Below are 16950 nucleotides of genomic sequence, written 5' to 3'. Positions count from 1 at the left end.
AAAAAAAAAACAACAAACTCTTACGTTGTTCGATTATATATGATGAGAGGAGTAGCTCGTAGCATGAAAAATATTAGTTTGGACTTGTGATGATCGTATATACGTATATTTGAATGCAAAATTATTTAGGTAATTCTTCGGTCACACACGCAAACCAGCAACACGAAGCTCATGAAACAATGCGCTGCGTCACAGCGCTCACAACACATGTAGCATAGCATAATACCCTTGTCACATGGGCATAGTGAATGACATTCACAGCTAATGGCATTCGCAATTGAATGAGCTTCCTTAACTCATGCACGCGTGACTTGTGTAATCTCGACGACAGGGCATGGCAAAAAATTACAAAATCGATAAGTTAAAACGAAATGTAATATATTTTCAAATAACCTTCCCATGTTTACCATTGTACTGCTAAGAATATAGTGAAAATATGTAAACAAGAAACACGATTTGTAAGGTTTCGTTATCATAGCAGCCTGCCGATAAACATTGCCATCAATTGCGAATGCGATTTTGTTTCCCCGTGTAGACTGGGAACGCAAGACCGCGATTACATTAGATATAAATGTCATTTACTGCAAATGACAATACATGTGTCGTTTGACAGGGGTATAAGGTGCTTTTTCTTTTCTGGAGTACGCTCAGAGGCCAAGTTCTTGGTCGTCACAAGGAATTGCAAGCGAGCAATATATTGTTACGGATGATCGAATTCAAGATGACCTGATGTTGGATCATCATGTATGGCATGCAGCACAGCACTACGGAGACTCTCCGGGACTACAAGAAGAAAGCTGGCACCACTTGCAGAGTGGTTGGTTTTATACAACAAGCTGTCACGTATGGACAAACCACCACTGGCTTTCAGATTCAGGGCCATCACGAAAAGAGACTGACGTTGTTGCGTTGATCCTCCTGGAAGACGGTCACCTCCGGAAATTCAGGTGTAATAGCGGCCACACGGTCATCGAAAAAGTCTTCTTCAGAATTTGCGTTGGTAGTCGTAAGCGTGAAAGACAATCGCCGTAAGCATGACGGCGGCCGCTTCTGTATTTCACTACAAAGTCGTACTTTTCCAGTCGTAAGGCCCACCGTGCTAGACGACCAGACGGATCCCGAAGACTGACCAGCCAGCATAATGAATGGTGATCAGTGATATATACTATGCTGAATGGACGACCATAGATGTAACAGCGAAATTTCTGAACAGCAAGAACAGCTGCAAGGCATTCCTGCTCTGTGACTGTGTAGTTTCGCTCAGCATTGCTTAAGCATCAACTGGCATAGGCAACAACGTGTTCGGCGTCGTTTCGCCGTTGAACAAGCACTGCTCCAATGCCTATTCCGCTGGCGTCAGTATGAATTTCGGTAGCGGAACACGGATCAAAATGACGCAGGATGGGGTCTGACGTAGGTAAGAACTTAAGTTGACGGAACGATAAGTCACATTCTGGTGTCCAGTCGAACGATACATCCTTTTGCAACAGACGCGTCAACGGGTGCACAACGTCGGCGAATTCCGGGACAAAACGAAGGAAACAAGAACAGAGCCCTAGGAAACTGCGCAGTTCCCGCGCTGACTGGGGAGGCTTGAAGGCACTGACCGCTTCAATCTTGCGGGGGTCAGGTCTGACTCCATCTTTGTCTACCAGATGACCGAGAACCAATGTCTGTCGCTCCTGAAACCTGCACTTTCCAGAGTTGAGAATGAAATCTGCTTTCTCCATGCATTTCAGAACCAGGCTAAGGTGCTCGTTATGCTCTTCAAACGTGCGGCCGAAAATAACGTCATCCAGGTAGCAAGGACATATTTCCCGCTTTAGACCCCGGAGAATTGTGTCCATGAATCTCTCGAACGTGGCGGGCGCATTACAGAGCCCGAACGGCATAACGTTAAATTCTAATAAACCGTCCGGTGTAACAAAGGCAGTCTTCTCTTTGTCGACGGGATCCACAGGTATCTGCCAATAGCCTGAACGTAAATCAAGGAACGAAAAGTATGAGGCAGAATGTAGGCAGTCTATTACATCGTCAATTCGCGGGAGCGGGTACACATCCTTCTTGGTAATCGCATTTAGTCGCCTATAATCAACACAAAATCTTCCCGAGCCATCTTTTTTTCTTTACCAGCATGACAGGTGCGGCCCACGGGCTTGATTATCCTTGAATGACGTTTTTCCTCAGCATCTCTTGTACCTGGTCCGCAATAATCTTGCGCTCTGATGAAGACAGTCGGTAGGGCTTCTGCCCAAGAGGATGTGCCGATCCTGTGTCAATGCGACGACGAGCACGTGAGGATGGGATAGTTGTACGGTGCCCATCTTGAGTGAAGTCGAACACGGAGGCATACTGGGATAGCAGTTGCACTAAGGTGTCCCGTTCACGTGAAGATAAAGACTTGCTGACCATGCGTAGAATTTTCTGCTCGTAAGGGCAGGCGGCTCGTCCTTCAGTGGAAGCCTCCGGCCGACCAACGATGAAGTGCACGTGACGTCGTCGAAGACAGCAATCTTCATGTGTTCGGGAACACGCACAGAGACGGCAGAACAATTTAACGCCCACAAAAACGTGTTACCATTGTTCACAGATACGATACTATCAGGTACCAGTAGGTTTTTCTTCCCGCAAGAATCGCCAAAGGGTTGTATTACGGCATCAAATGAAGCGTCTGTACAAGATGCGATGACGGATACCGGTGCTAAAGACCACGGAGGCAGCGTCACTCCCTCAGCAACGGCAAATGTCTTTTGTCCAGCGGGTCGTTGATCCACGAGTTCTGATAATAAGGGATGCTGTCAGGCATCGACTCCAGGCTTTCCACTATTTATCGGAAGCTTGCCGGCACAATTGACTGAAGCCCCGCAGGTCTGCAGAAAGCCTATCCATAATATAACATCGTGAGTGCAGCGTTCAAAAATCACAAATTCAGTTAAATAACACTTGTCCGCCAATAACACACTCACAGCACAAACACCAGGGGGACGCAATATTACACAGCTTACTCCACGGAACTTATCATGCGTGTTTTGGGAAAACATCACTTTGCGTCGAAGCCGGTTCTTGAAAGAAAGGCTCATAACAGATCTCATAGCCCCGGTGTCCACCAATGCCATTGTGCATATACCATCAATTATAACTTCCACTTTGTTTCTCAGCATAGTAACCGGTGGAGGTATCTGTGTCGTGTCGAGTCTGGCGACGTCATCTTCATCGGCGACGCAGTCTAGTTTCCCGACGGTGGTGGTGAGAATGAACGTCGCCTCGGTGAAGGAGAGTGACGTTGACGTGAAGACGGTGGAGTGAGACTACGGTCTGAAACGGGCGAGTCGCTCCGGTGATTCCGTCGTGGACTGTTGATGGGGAAGGTCGTCGACGAAGTAAATGAGCGTGGAGGCCAGGAATTGTCGAAGTTACGACGTTCGGTGCCATAGGACGTTGGCTGTGACTCGTACCACCTCGGTGCCTAACGACGTTGCCGACAGAATTGAGAGATGTGTCCTGTGACACCGCAGCTGTAACACACGGGAGGATCGCGGCTAACGTACGGGTAGGATGGGTATGTCCGTGGCTCCGCGTAGGCCATTGCTGAACGACGGGCATATCCCTCAGCACGCTCGCTGCCGGTTTCCCGGTGGTAGTTCTGTTGCGTTCGCATTGGCCTTCTCGAGCGGTACTCCTCGACAATCGTTGCAGCGATGGAAAGTGGAGCTGGTGGAGGATTGTACAGATGTTGACCATCACGAAACTCAGTGTTCAATTCCGCGCAACGACATAGCTCCTCTCTAACAATCTGTCTAATGGTCGTCGCGAGATCGACCGATGGGATGTCGTCTTCAATGCTTGCAACAGTTGTTGCGTTTGCTAGCCGGCCAAACTTCGGAGTAATGCGGCGCAGTTTGAGAGCCTCAAAGGTACGGCAATGACGTATTACGTCGCCGACTGAGCCAAGGTTCTCTTTACCAATGAGGAAGTTGTAAACGTCCTCCGCGATTCCCTTCAACAAATTTTGTCCTCCTCTGACCTACGAGGATTGGCCGTTCTGCATAGCTTGAGTACGTTTTTGATGTAGGTCGTGCACGTCTCGCCCGGAACTTAAGCTCTTTGAAGGAGCGTTTGCTCTGCCTGCTTCTTCTTTGCGACAGAATCGCCGAAGCCCTCCTTGATTTCGGACGTGAAACGATCCCACGTTGTCAGAGTTTCCTCATGGTTATCGAACCATACGAGCACCGTGTCCATCAGAAAGAAGACTACGTTTGTGAGTCGCGTTACGCTGTCCCAACAATAGTGCTTGCTCACCCGTTCGTAGTGGTTAAGCCATTCTTCGACCTCCTCGCTGGGCTTCCCTCCGAATGTGCGAGGCTCTACCAAATGTTGGCGCTGCCACAGATTGGCCGTTCTGACAACGTGGGATCGTTTCACGTCCGAAATCAAGGAGCGCTTCGGCGATTCTGTCGCAAAGAAGAAGCAGGCAGAGCAAACGCTCCTTCAAAGAGCTCAAGTTCCGGGCGAGACGTGCACGACCAACATCAAAAACGTACTGAAGCTATGCAGAACGGCCAATCCTCGTATGTCAGAGGAGGACAAAATTGGCCATCGTTTGGGTCGAAGATGCCCGCTGGTTCCGTGTGAGTGTTGGCTTCGGTGTTGGACATCTCAAACACCGGAAGTAATGGGGGCAATCCAACGATTCGGCGGCTCCGACGCAGATCAGGAGGTTGTTGTCCGTGTTGTGTGGGGTCGGGGGTATCCAGCACCTTCCACCAAAAACTGCTACGGATGATCGATGTTCATTTACAGATGAAGACCAGGATGGATGAGAGGTCGCCACGATGTCGTCACAGAAATGTAGCCTTGCTTGCTTGCTTGCATGCTTCATATGCCATATCCCTCATATGTAGCCTTGCTTGCTTGCTTGCTTGATCCTCATCCGTGGCGCTTACCCACTACGGGGGATTGTCCAAGAAGCCGGCGGTTAAAGGTTAAACGGAAGGGGAAGATGAAAAAAAAAAAAAAACTAGACGAAAAAGTAAATCAGGGTGAAGTAACCGTGGCTGCCACTGAGCTCTTCGTTCTCCTCTTCTCCTATCTTCTCCTTTTGGCCACGTTACAATATTAGCTTAATGATGCTGTGCGTGATTTCGATATTATGCTGCTCACAACCGATGACTCCTGAACGCTTGAGCTGGCGAAAGGAAAAAAGAAAATAATGCCAGCAGTAGGGCATCTGCCAGTCATTTTGTTGTAAACCGCGGCCGCTGCCATCAAGCTGAATTTGGCGCACACAGAACTATTTTGTCGGCCGACCTTGAGCAGGTTCATTTCTTCACTTGTATACAAATACTCATTCTTCACCTGTAGAGCGCACGCGACACTTTCCTTCGCATCCTATTTGCTTGAAGCGTGTATAATTTTGCCCAATTCCCCCTTTATTTGCATTGGTTTGGCTCGCTGTCAGGATTATTTCAGTGGCCGACATCCCATCAGAGCTTTGCTTATTTTTTTTCTGAGAATTTTCTTCAATTTGTAAGCCGCAGCGTCGGGTAGCACCGAAGGAACAGTGTCAGCCATTAGCCGCACATGAGCCAACGGAATCTGCACAATCTTCCTGCCAGTCATACGCTCGATGACATGTGCTTCTTGAAGAGGCGCTGGCACATCACTAATGTGGTTGAAGCATTTTGTCAGTACGACGAAAGGCAACCTCACGTCTCTTGGAAATTTTTCGGTCTCAGAGCATTGAAACCAATGATATTTTCGCCCGTCGCTTGCATGTTTGTAGCCGAACTTACAATTCGGCGCAAAGCAAGTGGTGCCCCTCCGGCTTGTTTTCTTCTGGACAGGAACACTTTCGCTCTGTCGCGGAGGCTTACGAGCTTGGTATACACTAACATCACCCGCAGTCTTCACTTGGCTCCTTAAGCGTCCAAGGAAATTAAAGGAATTCGGAGAACTATCGCGACTGCGAGCGCAACGCACCGTGCCGTCAGCGTGTTAACAGACGATATAAATGACCGCTTTTGAAAATTACTCAATGCAGCAAGAAACATCGCACTTTCATTCACAATCTAAACATACCTGAGCCCTTTTCTTTCAGATTTTGCAGTGAAAAACAATTATTTTAAATATAACAGGCGTAATAACAACACACTCAGTAGCAGACGACGCGTGCTTCGCGACAGGCCTCCAACCGCAGCGCCACTCCTGCTGTCATGATGCGGAGAAGCAGTGAACTACGCCGCTCGGCACACCTACCCATATCGCCACCATACCGTCGGCCACGCGCTCACGTGTTCTCCCTAACTGCGTTCATCGGCTACGCAATGCCGCAATGCTCGGATAGGGGCCTTTTCACACACTGCGCGCACTTGTAAGCGCTAGATCCAGACGGCATAAAAAAAAATGTCGCAGTTTCGCCCGAAAGGCGAAGCATCAATTGCGATAGCAAACTAGCCGAGAGCTATTCGGAGTACGGATAGTAGTTTTATCGGCTGCATAAACCTAGACACATTCGCTTTCTAACTGAATTGACAAGCGTGGTGTCATCCCGCACAAGCAAACATGAATAGATCACACTGAATGACCGCAGACAACGACTGTCAAAACGCTGGCAGCAAGCGCTACCGCCGCAGCGGGCGAAGAATCGTGCGGTCTATCGCTTCAACGGAAACTGAGCGGCGAATGCACAGTGCATACAAAGGTCAGAGCCGTGTGCAGATAAGAGACTGTGCGGGCGACCGCCACCACAGCCAGTGCAAGCGTATCTGTTGGCAGAGTAGAAGCTGCTCCCCTCCCCCCCCCCTCTCCCGCGCTGCTTTCCCACTTTTTTGCTTTCGCGTGGGAGATCCCCCTGAGATCCCCAGTTCCCCTTGCACACGGTTGCAAGATACGCATTTGGTGCCGTAGCACAGCGTCGCCCCGCCTCCCTGCCCCCATACCCCCACGGCCTTTCGCGCGACGGTCGCGTTTGCTTTCCGCCGTGCGTTCGCTCTCCCTGATAGCGCGCGGCCCCCGCGCGCTTTCACTCACGCATACGGCGCGCGGCGACGATTTTATCGCCCTTGGAATCTATACGGAACCTCACGGCGACGGCGACGGTGACGCCGATGGCAGAAATCAGGTTGAAGTGTCCATATAATTGCTATCGCCGTTAAAGTGTACTCTCCGGACTCAAGGTCCTTGCATTTGCACTGTAAACACACCTTGTTGTTAACCATGCACGGTAAAAACTGCTGCCTTTGACGAATACGAGCAGCACGCACATGCGCCCATCTTGTCCGTCATGTCGACTGCGAATGATGAGCAATTATATCATCATCATCATCATCAGCCTATATTTATGTCCACTGTAGGACGAAGGCCTCTCCCTGCGATCTCCAATTACTCCCGTCTTGCGCTAGCTAATTCCAACTTGCACCTGTCAATTTCCGAACTTGATCACTCCACCTAGTTTTCTGCCGTCCTCGACTGCGCTTCCCTTCTCTTGGTATCCATTCTGTAACCCTAATGGCCCACCGGTTATCCATCCTACGCATTACATGGCCTGCCCAGCTCCACTTCTTCCGCTTAATGTCAACTAGAATATCGGCTCTTTCCGTTTGTTCTCTGGTCCACACCGCTCTCTTCCTGTCTCTTAATGTTAGGCCTAACATTGTTCGTTCCATCGCTTTGTACGATCCTTAACTTGTTCTCGAGCTTCTTTGTTAACCTCCAAGTATTCTGCCCCATCTATTAGCACCGGTAGAATGCAATGATTGTACACTTTTTTTTTTCCACGACAGTGGAAATCTCCTAGTCAGTATTTGGTAATGCCTGCCGTATGCACTCCAGCCCAATTTTATTTTTCTATAAAATGAGGGTTATGGAGTTATGTAGTGATTTCCTGAATATTACCGAAGATTATAAAATACTGGCACTACAGTCGGAAAACAGTTTTTTTACATTCGCCTACCACCCTCCCGATGGAAGCTTTAGGATTATTTCTCGGATTCATAGAAAAACTGCTCGACCTTTGCTCATCTAATAACTTTGACTGGGTGTTAGGTGTTGACAGCCATATAAACGTTATACAATTTACGACATATTCCCGCTATTTAGAATTGTTCCTCATCTCATTTGGCTGCAGGAACGTAATAACAGCATCGACGGCCATTAGTTGTGTTCCTTAGATTCTTCTGGACTGCCCACGGATCAAAAAAGAATTTGCTATCCTGAAACAGATGGTTAGGGACAGCTCATCTCACAGTGAAGCTTCTGAAAAGATCCGGCGTCGACGTCGACGTCATCGACGGAAACGTACAACTCAAGGTGCAGTTCATGCACAGATTGTGCCAACGCGATCAGCTTCGAGTACAAGCAGACCCGAGATCACAAGGAGGCCTCCAACGGAAAATCCTTCCCGTGTAGAAGACTGGCCAGCGCTCCCGAGCGCTCAGCCTTCCAAGGAGACTGCACGTTTGATGCCTCCATCGAAGCAACCTTCAGTTGATGTTCTGCCAACAGTAGACCGCCAAATCATCCCGATGTTGCGGTCCATAATTGATGTCATCAGAGTAATGCTGACCAGCATGGAAACTCCATCCGCTCGGAGGGGACTACAAGTGCTGGACTCGCTGAGCCCAGTCCTAGCAACCCTCGAGTGAACCATGGCTGACAACCACCAGTCATTTCGTAAGGAGGTCAAAGAAGCATCGCTTATTCAGTGGAACGCCAGAGGTCTAAGATCTCGCATTGCTGATTTTCGCCAGTTTGTACATATTAACCGATTTCCAATAATCGTTATCTGCGAACCAAATTTAACACACCCTATCAGACTATCCGGCTACGAGTCAATTACGTCCTCAAATAACAACGGAAATAGCAAGGTAGTCGTCTTTATTCGCCGTGAGCTTACTTACGTCATCCAGCCTGTGCAACCTCATGACGACAATCAGTATGTCTGCTTAACCGTCAAAAATAGAAAGCTCACCTTTACACTTGTAGGCGCGTACCTATCTCCATCAAGCCGGTTTGACACCAAAAGACTAGAAGACATAATAAAAGCGTCCCCTGGTCCTTGGATTATCACCGGGGACTTTAACGCCCATCACACCATTTGGGGAAGCTCAAAAGTCAACGCAACCGGACGAAGTCTCGCTTCGTTTTCCTCCAATCATGACCTCTTGCTGCTCAATGACGCAAGTCCTACGTTTCTACGCGGCACAGTGTACAGCAGCTGCCTGGACTTGACCTTTGTATCACGCCGCTTTGCCACGCGCGTTAAGTGGTTTTTGGACATTGAGACACATGGCAGCGATCACATCCCCACCTACCTCAAGATTGACGGCATGTCTAACACTCACCCGCCAAGCACACTACGAAGAATTGATTGGACTGTGTTTAAAAACCACCTGGAGGACGCTTGTCAGAAAGGTCTTTTATCTGGACTGCAGGAAGCTATTAAAGAAGCGGCGCAGACCGCTATGTGCACGCTCATGTGCTCATCGAAGTACTCGCAATTCGACCTGGAGTTGGAGCGACTTCGTGCTATTCGTCGTCGCGCCGAACGAAGATACCGACGCACGAAGTCCATTCACGATCTAAGGACAGCCCGGCGCACTCAAAAGAAGATACAACGCCGCATGAATAAACTGGAATCGGAGCGATGGACAAAGTATTGTGAGTCCCTTGACCCCCGCAAGCCACTGTCTCAAATATGGAGAACTGTGAGAGGCCTACGTTCCGTTCCGGAACAACGCTTTCCATTCAAGGCACTAGCACTTTTCCAACGCCGACAAGACCTCGACGTAGCGGAAGATTTCTGTGCCATGATTACAGGCCAGTCAGTGGGATCAAGTTCCCTTACCTCTGACTACGTTCCGGACACACGGGACTCATGCATGGATCTGCCGTTCACCACTCAAGAGCTCGACGCGGCACTTGCCCTGTGTAATCGGTCGTCGTCCCCTGGACCAGATGGTATTTCTTACTGTACCTTGTACCACCTCGGTGAACTAGCGCGAAGTGCCTTGCTGAACATCTTCAATGAGTCCTGGGAGAATGGAAACGTTCCTCAAGAATGGAAGACCAGCCGCCTGGTACCACTCCTCAAACCTGGCAAGTCTCCTCTAGAGATTACTTCCTACCGCCCAATCGCGCTGGCTAGTTGCATTGGGAAGGTGATGGAACGAATGATCCTCGCCAGACTTGAATGGTACCTGGAACGCTATGAAGTTTATCCAGACGCAATGGCTGGCTTTCGACGTCACCGATGTTCCATTGACAACGTCATCGATTTGGTTACTTACGTTCAACATCAACAGACGTGCAAGCGATTATCTGTCGCCATGTTCCTCGACATCAAAGGAGCATATGACAATGTTCTTCATGAGGCTATATTAGAGGCTCTGGAAATGGTTGGCCTCGGCGGTAGGCTTTATCGTTGGACACGCAGTTATTTACATATGCGGTCTCTATTTGTGAATACTGAAGACGGCCCAACTTCTCAACACTATACACACCGTGGAGTACCACAGGGTGGTGTGTTGAGCCCAACACTCTTCAATCTTGTGCTCATTGCCCTAGTAGAATGCCTACCAAATACGGTGAAGTTGTCAATATATGCGGATGACATATGCGTCTGGGCATCTGGCGTGACGCGTCCACAAGTACGTGCTAGGCTCCAAAAATCTGCGGCGTTGATAGCGACGGACCTTAATGAACAAGGCCTCAAGATTTCCACAGAAAAATGCGCATTGATCGCATTTAGCCGGAAACGAATGACACCATACACCATAACCATCGATGGACAAAATATCCCTTACGTCAGAACGCACAGGTTCTTAGGGGTAATCATCGATCGTGACCTTTGTTGGAGTCCCCATGTCACCAACCTAAAGAAGCGCCTGACAGCCATCTCTCATCTCTCCAAGTTTCTTGGAGGAAAATCCTGGGGTACTTCAGTACACGCGATGATGCAACTCTACAGGACGCTGTTTCTCGGGTATCTGAGGTACAGCTTGGCAGTGCTGACCAATACCTGTAGAACTAACATTCGTACAATCGAAAGTGCTCAGGCACAGGCACTTAGGGTCTGTCTAGGGTTGCCACGATGTACATCAACATCAGAAACCATTGCGATTGCACATGACTACCCAGCCAAGATTCACATTATTATGGAAGCGCTCAGAGCACACGTCAGGCACCTTGCTCGCGCCCCTTCCCACCATCTAGCCTCACTGCCAGAAGACCGACCACGTGCCTCCTTTTGTCAGACAATACTGCCTTATCGTATACTGCCTTATCAGGTACTGCCTTATCTACTGCCTTGTCAGGTTATACTGCCTTATCAGGTTACACAGCTGCAACGAGAGTTTTGTTTCCTCCTTGGTGCTTGGCTCAGCCACAAGTTCGACTGACAGTGCCTGGAATTCGAACGAAAGCCCAACTCTCATCACCAGCTCTCAAGCAACTTTCGCTGATCATGCTCTACGAAAAATACAGTGATCATACCCATCTATACACTGATGGTTCAACCACCGTGGACGGTTCTGCAGGATCAGTGTTTTTTTCCTGCGAAAGTCTCCACCTTGAAATTCAAGACATCACACCAGACGACATCGACAGCCGCGGAGCTTGCTGCTCTTCGTAGCGCACTTCGCATAATTCGCGAGGAACCACCTAACAAATGGAGTGTTTTCAGTGACTCCAAGGCAGCGCTACATTGCTTGCTTTCCGCCTTACACCGTGGACCCTACGAACAACTAGTCCTAGAAATCCGAGAGCTCCTTCATTGCCTCGTCGAGCAAGGACACGACGTCACCTTTCAGTGGCTCCCTAGCCACTGTGGCGTAATGGGCAACGAATATGCTGATGAAGCTGCTCGATCTGCTCACGAAGACGGCGCACAGGAACCAATCCCGCTGTCACGAACAGATGCAGCAGCGAAACTTCGAGTGCTTGCAGACGATGCCACACAATCGTTGTGGAACACACCTAGTTTGCAACACACACGTCTGCATCGACTGGACCCCTGTCTTCGACTTCGACCTCCACCTGGACTATCCCGACACGAAACAACAGTACTTTGCAGATTGTGGCTTGGTGTCGCATTTACAAAGTCGTTTGCTTTCCGCATCGGATGGGAGGATAGTGCTGCGTGTGATTACTGCGGCGACGAGAAAACAATCGAGCACGTACTTTGTCACTGTCCCCAATACAGCGCACATAGGCAGTCACTCGCGACCGCGCTGGCACGTCTTGACGACCAGCCGCTTTCGGAGCAGACAGTCCTGGAACGCCGGCCTATACAGTCGTCACACAACAAGTCAGTCAAGGCACTCTTGAAGTTTTTGCGATCGAGTGGACTATCTGACAGACTATAGTTCTCACAGACGTTTCGAACCTCCTCCTTTTCTTTTTCTTTTTTTTTAATTCCTTGAATTTTTTTTGTGACTGCTTTTTCTCTTCCCTATTCTTTCCGCCTTTCATTTCCCCTTCCCCTTCCCCCAGTGCAGGGTAGCAAACCAGAATCTTTTCCGGTTAACCTCCCTGCCTTTCCCACCACGTTTTTCTCTCTCTCTCTCTGGAAATATTATAAATTACATGAGTAGCAGCACTGCATTGCACGTTATGAACTTCGTAGCACATGAAAGATTGCTTAATGAGTAACGTTGTCGTAAGCGCCTTCGCGACAAGTTATAAAAAGCGCTACACAGAGAAATTTAATCGATTTACCTTGCTGAGTTAGCAGAAAACCCAAGATCGATGACCTTGTCGTCTTCACATGGTTGTCATGCCATTGTTGTCAAATCGTCGTCGTTATACGGTGATCTTAATGGCGTGGTCCATTCTCGTTATTCCTTCGCCGTCATGCGTGGCATGTGCATGATCGAGCGCAATAAGGTCCAACTTGCTGGTGTACTTAAAAATAGTCGCTAAGCAGGTGCAGCGTTTTTCAAGAACACCAATGAAAGCTTCGCGTGGAATCCGCAGAATTTATTCAGGAGCCACCCTTGTATTCCTAACTTGTCACTGATTCTAAAGCAATAGAAAGAAGGACAGTTAAAGAAAACTACGCCCGGTTGCATACAACGCTGCAATTTCTTGGTTCGTACATAATTCAACAGATAAATAAATATAGCACCTTGCCTATAAGAGACGCCGCAGTGATGGCCTCCGAAATAGGTTTCACCACCTAGGGTTGTTTAACGTTCAGTTAATTGAACTACCGGAGCGTTTGTGCATTTCGACCAAACCAACTGCGGCACCACGACTAAGAATCAAATAAATAACTTTGTGCTCAGCAGCAAATATCATAGCCACTGATCACCCTATAGCAGGAGACAGCACAGTTATAAACTTAAGCTTGCGTCTTAAGCTTAATTTGGCCCTTTTAATGCTACAACGACAAAGTACGTCATCATCATCAGCAGCAGCCTATTTTTGTCTCCATTGCAGGACGAAGGCCTCTCCCTGCGATCTCCAATTACCCCTGTCTTGCGCTAGCTGATTCCAACTTGCACCTACAAGTTTCTTCATTTCATCACACCATCTAATTTTCTGCCGTCCTCGACTGCGCTTCCCTTCCCTTGGCAACCGTTCTGTAACTCTAATGGTCCGCCGGTTATCTACCCTACGCATTGCATGGCCTGTCCAGCTCCATTTTATTCTATTAGTGTCTACTAGAATATCAAACTAATTCAAGAAGAAAGTAAATGTGTTGGGGCCGCTCAATTAACAGATCATGTGTCACAAATCTCGGGGGCGCGGATGTTTAAGAGATGGACTGAGACACGTATGACGGCACGGCACACATGATTTAATGAAAGCAAGCAAAACGAAAGATTCCCCAGAAGACCAAGCTGATAATAATAAACATAACAATATGTGTAATGCATACACGCCACTCTAAATCGTACACAAAATTAGCAGCCAGCTATGCTGTCCTCATAGCCACTCTTAGGCCCCGACACTCCTAGCAGTCGGGCAACTCTAGCCACGCTGGATGTGCCGCTGCATGAAAGGAATGCTCTCACGTTTTCGTCGTCGACTCCTGCGGTCTCCCCATCCAAGACGCGTCTCGTCCCGAGTCGTTGCACCCGACGCTCCTGTCGAAGTCGTCGCCGGTGTAGCAGCCTCAGTATCCCGGTCATTGTATGACCTGGCAGTGCGACTTGGCCGGTTAGGCCTAGGGACGGGTTCGGCCGCCGCTTCCGTCCGGTGCCTTGCTCAAATGACAACTAGGTTCCGTCTTGCGGGCCGCCGATGGTCTGCTTTCGAAGGGGGGTTGCTGCTGGGGTGTCCGGAACTACCGTGAGAGGCTGCACCCAGCCCGAGGAGCCTCGCTTGAACGTCGCCGAGGTCGACGGCCACGCCTTGGACTGTCAGCGTCACGGCCTGCGGAACCGAACACCCGCTGCTCCCGTCGCCCGTGCGGTGCGGGCGAGGCGACCTTCTCAGACCGGAGTCACGCGGACAACGCCAGCTCAGCGCTGCTTTTCCACTCGATCACAGCTCGGGTCACACGCCTCGAGCACTCGTGCTGTTTGGAACACTGCGTGTTCTCCGTCGTTGTCGTCGTTCTTCTTCCGCATGTGGTCTCTTACTCATGACATTGGCCCCCTCTAACTTTCTGTCGTCCTCGACTGCGCTTCCCTCCCTTGGCAACCATTCGGTAACTCTAATGGTCCACCGGTTATCTACCCTACGCATTACATGGCTGGCCCAGCTCCATTTTATTCTATTAATGTCTGCTAGAATATCGGCTATTCCCGCTTGCTATCTGATCCACGCCGCTCTCTTCCTGCCTCTTAACGTTAAGCCTAAGATTTCTCGTTTCGTCGCTCATAGCGCGGTCCTTAACTTGTTCTCGAGCTTCTTTGTTAACCTCCAAGTTCCTGCTCCAAATTTTAGCACCTGTAGAACTACAATGTGCGTATCTAACGTTGAAATACAATTCGGATTCAAAGCTTTGTAGTTCTCAGCAGCACAAATTCAGAGCAATTGAGCCAATCTTTAGCCCGGGGTTCGTGGATACCAGCGTCGATATCATGCATGACTGCGTCTGAACTTTCGTTTATGGAGAATCCTGTTGTCCGGCACTTATGTCCCACCACAGTGGTTTTGCCATAGAGAAACATACTAACGTTAGTATGTTTCTTTATGGTTTTGCTGCTTTCGTGACTTTAACGCGGTTAGGTTTCGCTGCTTTCCTGCAAAGAATGTTGACAAATTGAAATAATTTTCTGGCATATGCTGATTAAGTGCTCCTCAACAAGGTGCCGCCATTAGTCGTGCGTCTCCCAGCTACGCCTTGGCATGGCCGCCGTCATTCCAAAGTTGTCAAAACGTTTAAGCAGGACGGTTGCGCTCGATGCGACGTGGGTGCGCTATATGCTAGTGTACGTCACCTGTAGGCCGAAGCCACTGCTCCAGTCGCGAAATACCCCAGTGCTCTGTTTAGATAAGCTTTTCGGGAACCGTAATAATTAAAGGAATAACACGCGTTTTTCTCCTGCGGGGATAATTTTAATAAACGGTTGTATGTACGCTAGTTGGTTCATCAAGCGCATCAGTTGCATCAGCTTGTGTTTGTGATCGTGTATTCTTGTGGTGTTTTGTTAAGGGCAGTATGCAGCGCAACTTGGTATCCATGTCACGATGTTGCAACAAATCAGAACATTTCCTGTGTTTTCACTATTTACCGCTAAAGAGAAGAGTAAAATTTCAACGTTATTCAGGTTTAGTTATTACCTAACTGGACAAGGGGGTTTCGCGATTAACTTACGATGAAAGAGGCAAGGAATGGGGATGGCCCTGCGTTCTGCTACCCTGCTGACGCTGAGCAGGGCGACGCAGCGGGCCTAGGCGGAGAGAATGGCGGCAGAAGTCTCCGCTGGGAGTGTAGCCCCTTGGGGAGACGGGAATGAAGACGGACAGGCGTGCTGCGCCAAGAGCGGGCTCCGAGAAGGAACACCAGAAAGAAGGGAAAATGCACGAGGAAATAAGTTTTTAAAGTCCTGTAAGAGTAAGCTGTCTACCGCTGAGGTTTGATGAGAGAGAGTGCAGCAGAAGTGCAGCAGAAGCGCAGCTTTCGCGAAGCAGCGCGGCTGGTGGGAAAAGTAGAAAAAGAAAACACGAGCGATAGCAGCATGGAATGAGAGAAAGGAACGCGAACAAGCGGGCTTTTTAGACTGGGAAGCGGGAATGAAGTACATAAACGAATACGAGAGAAATAAAAAAGAATCTTTGTGAACCTACTACGTCGCAAGAAGTTCGTCATAGTGAAGTTTAAGAAAAGCGAGGGACTGCGCTTTCAGTGAATTTCTCGTCTTTAGTGACGTGCGACGATTGCTTTTAGCGCTAACGCGTAACGAACTGCGCTAGACCCTTCCTCTCTTCATTCCTCCTTGTGTGGGCACACACCGCGGCACTCGCTAAGCAAGCGCACTCAGACTTAACGAAATATGGCGAGCTGCTTGCTTCCGCTATTTTATATCGTATTTCTCTTTTCATCATGATATGTTTACGGCGAGATATTTCAGACTTTCTGCAACCTTCGCCAACAGAACGCAAATCTTCTTAACATTTGCTTTTATAGCAGCTTGTACGCTTACCTTTACGGGTTGTACCGTATATCAGGGAAAATTGTGATCCTTCGTTGTTGTGTATTTCATTTCTCCCTTTTCTGCATTTTCTGTACCGTAGCTTTTTTGCTCTGCTTTGTTTTATTACCTGAGTACATTCGCCTTGCCTCTGCGGAACAGCCTTCGCCTTAGTCATAGCAGTTCTCAGTTGTGTTACGAGTTAGCACTTTTATTTTGCATGTTATTTTCTTCTTCACCCTTGCCGCTTGCAGGCGTCGAGCTTCGAGAAGCGCTGTAAGGGATGCTAACTGCTCCCCAGGCGTTGAAGGCAAGCATGTGATCCGAGGAACGCTCCAATGTTCTACGGCACGTGGCGGCTTCCCGG

Source organism: Dermacentor silvarum, chromosome 6 (assembly GCF_013339745.2).
Source record: "Dermacentor silvarum isolate Dsil-2018 chromosome 6, BIME_Dsil_1.4, whole genome shotgun sequence".
NCBI classification, from domain to species: domain Eukaryota; kingdom Metazoa; phylum Arthropoda; class Arachnida; order Ixodida; family Ixodidae; genus Dermacentor; species Dermacentor silvarum.
The sequence above is the reverse complement of the archived record's forward strand: the minus strand, read 5'-3'. Positions refer to the sequence as shown.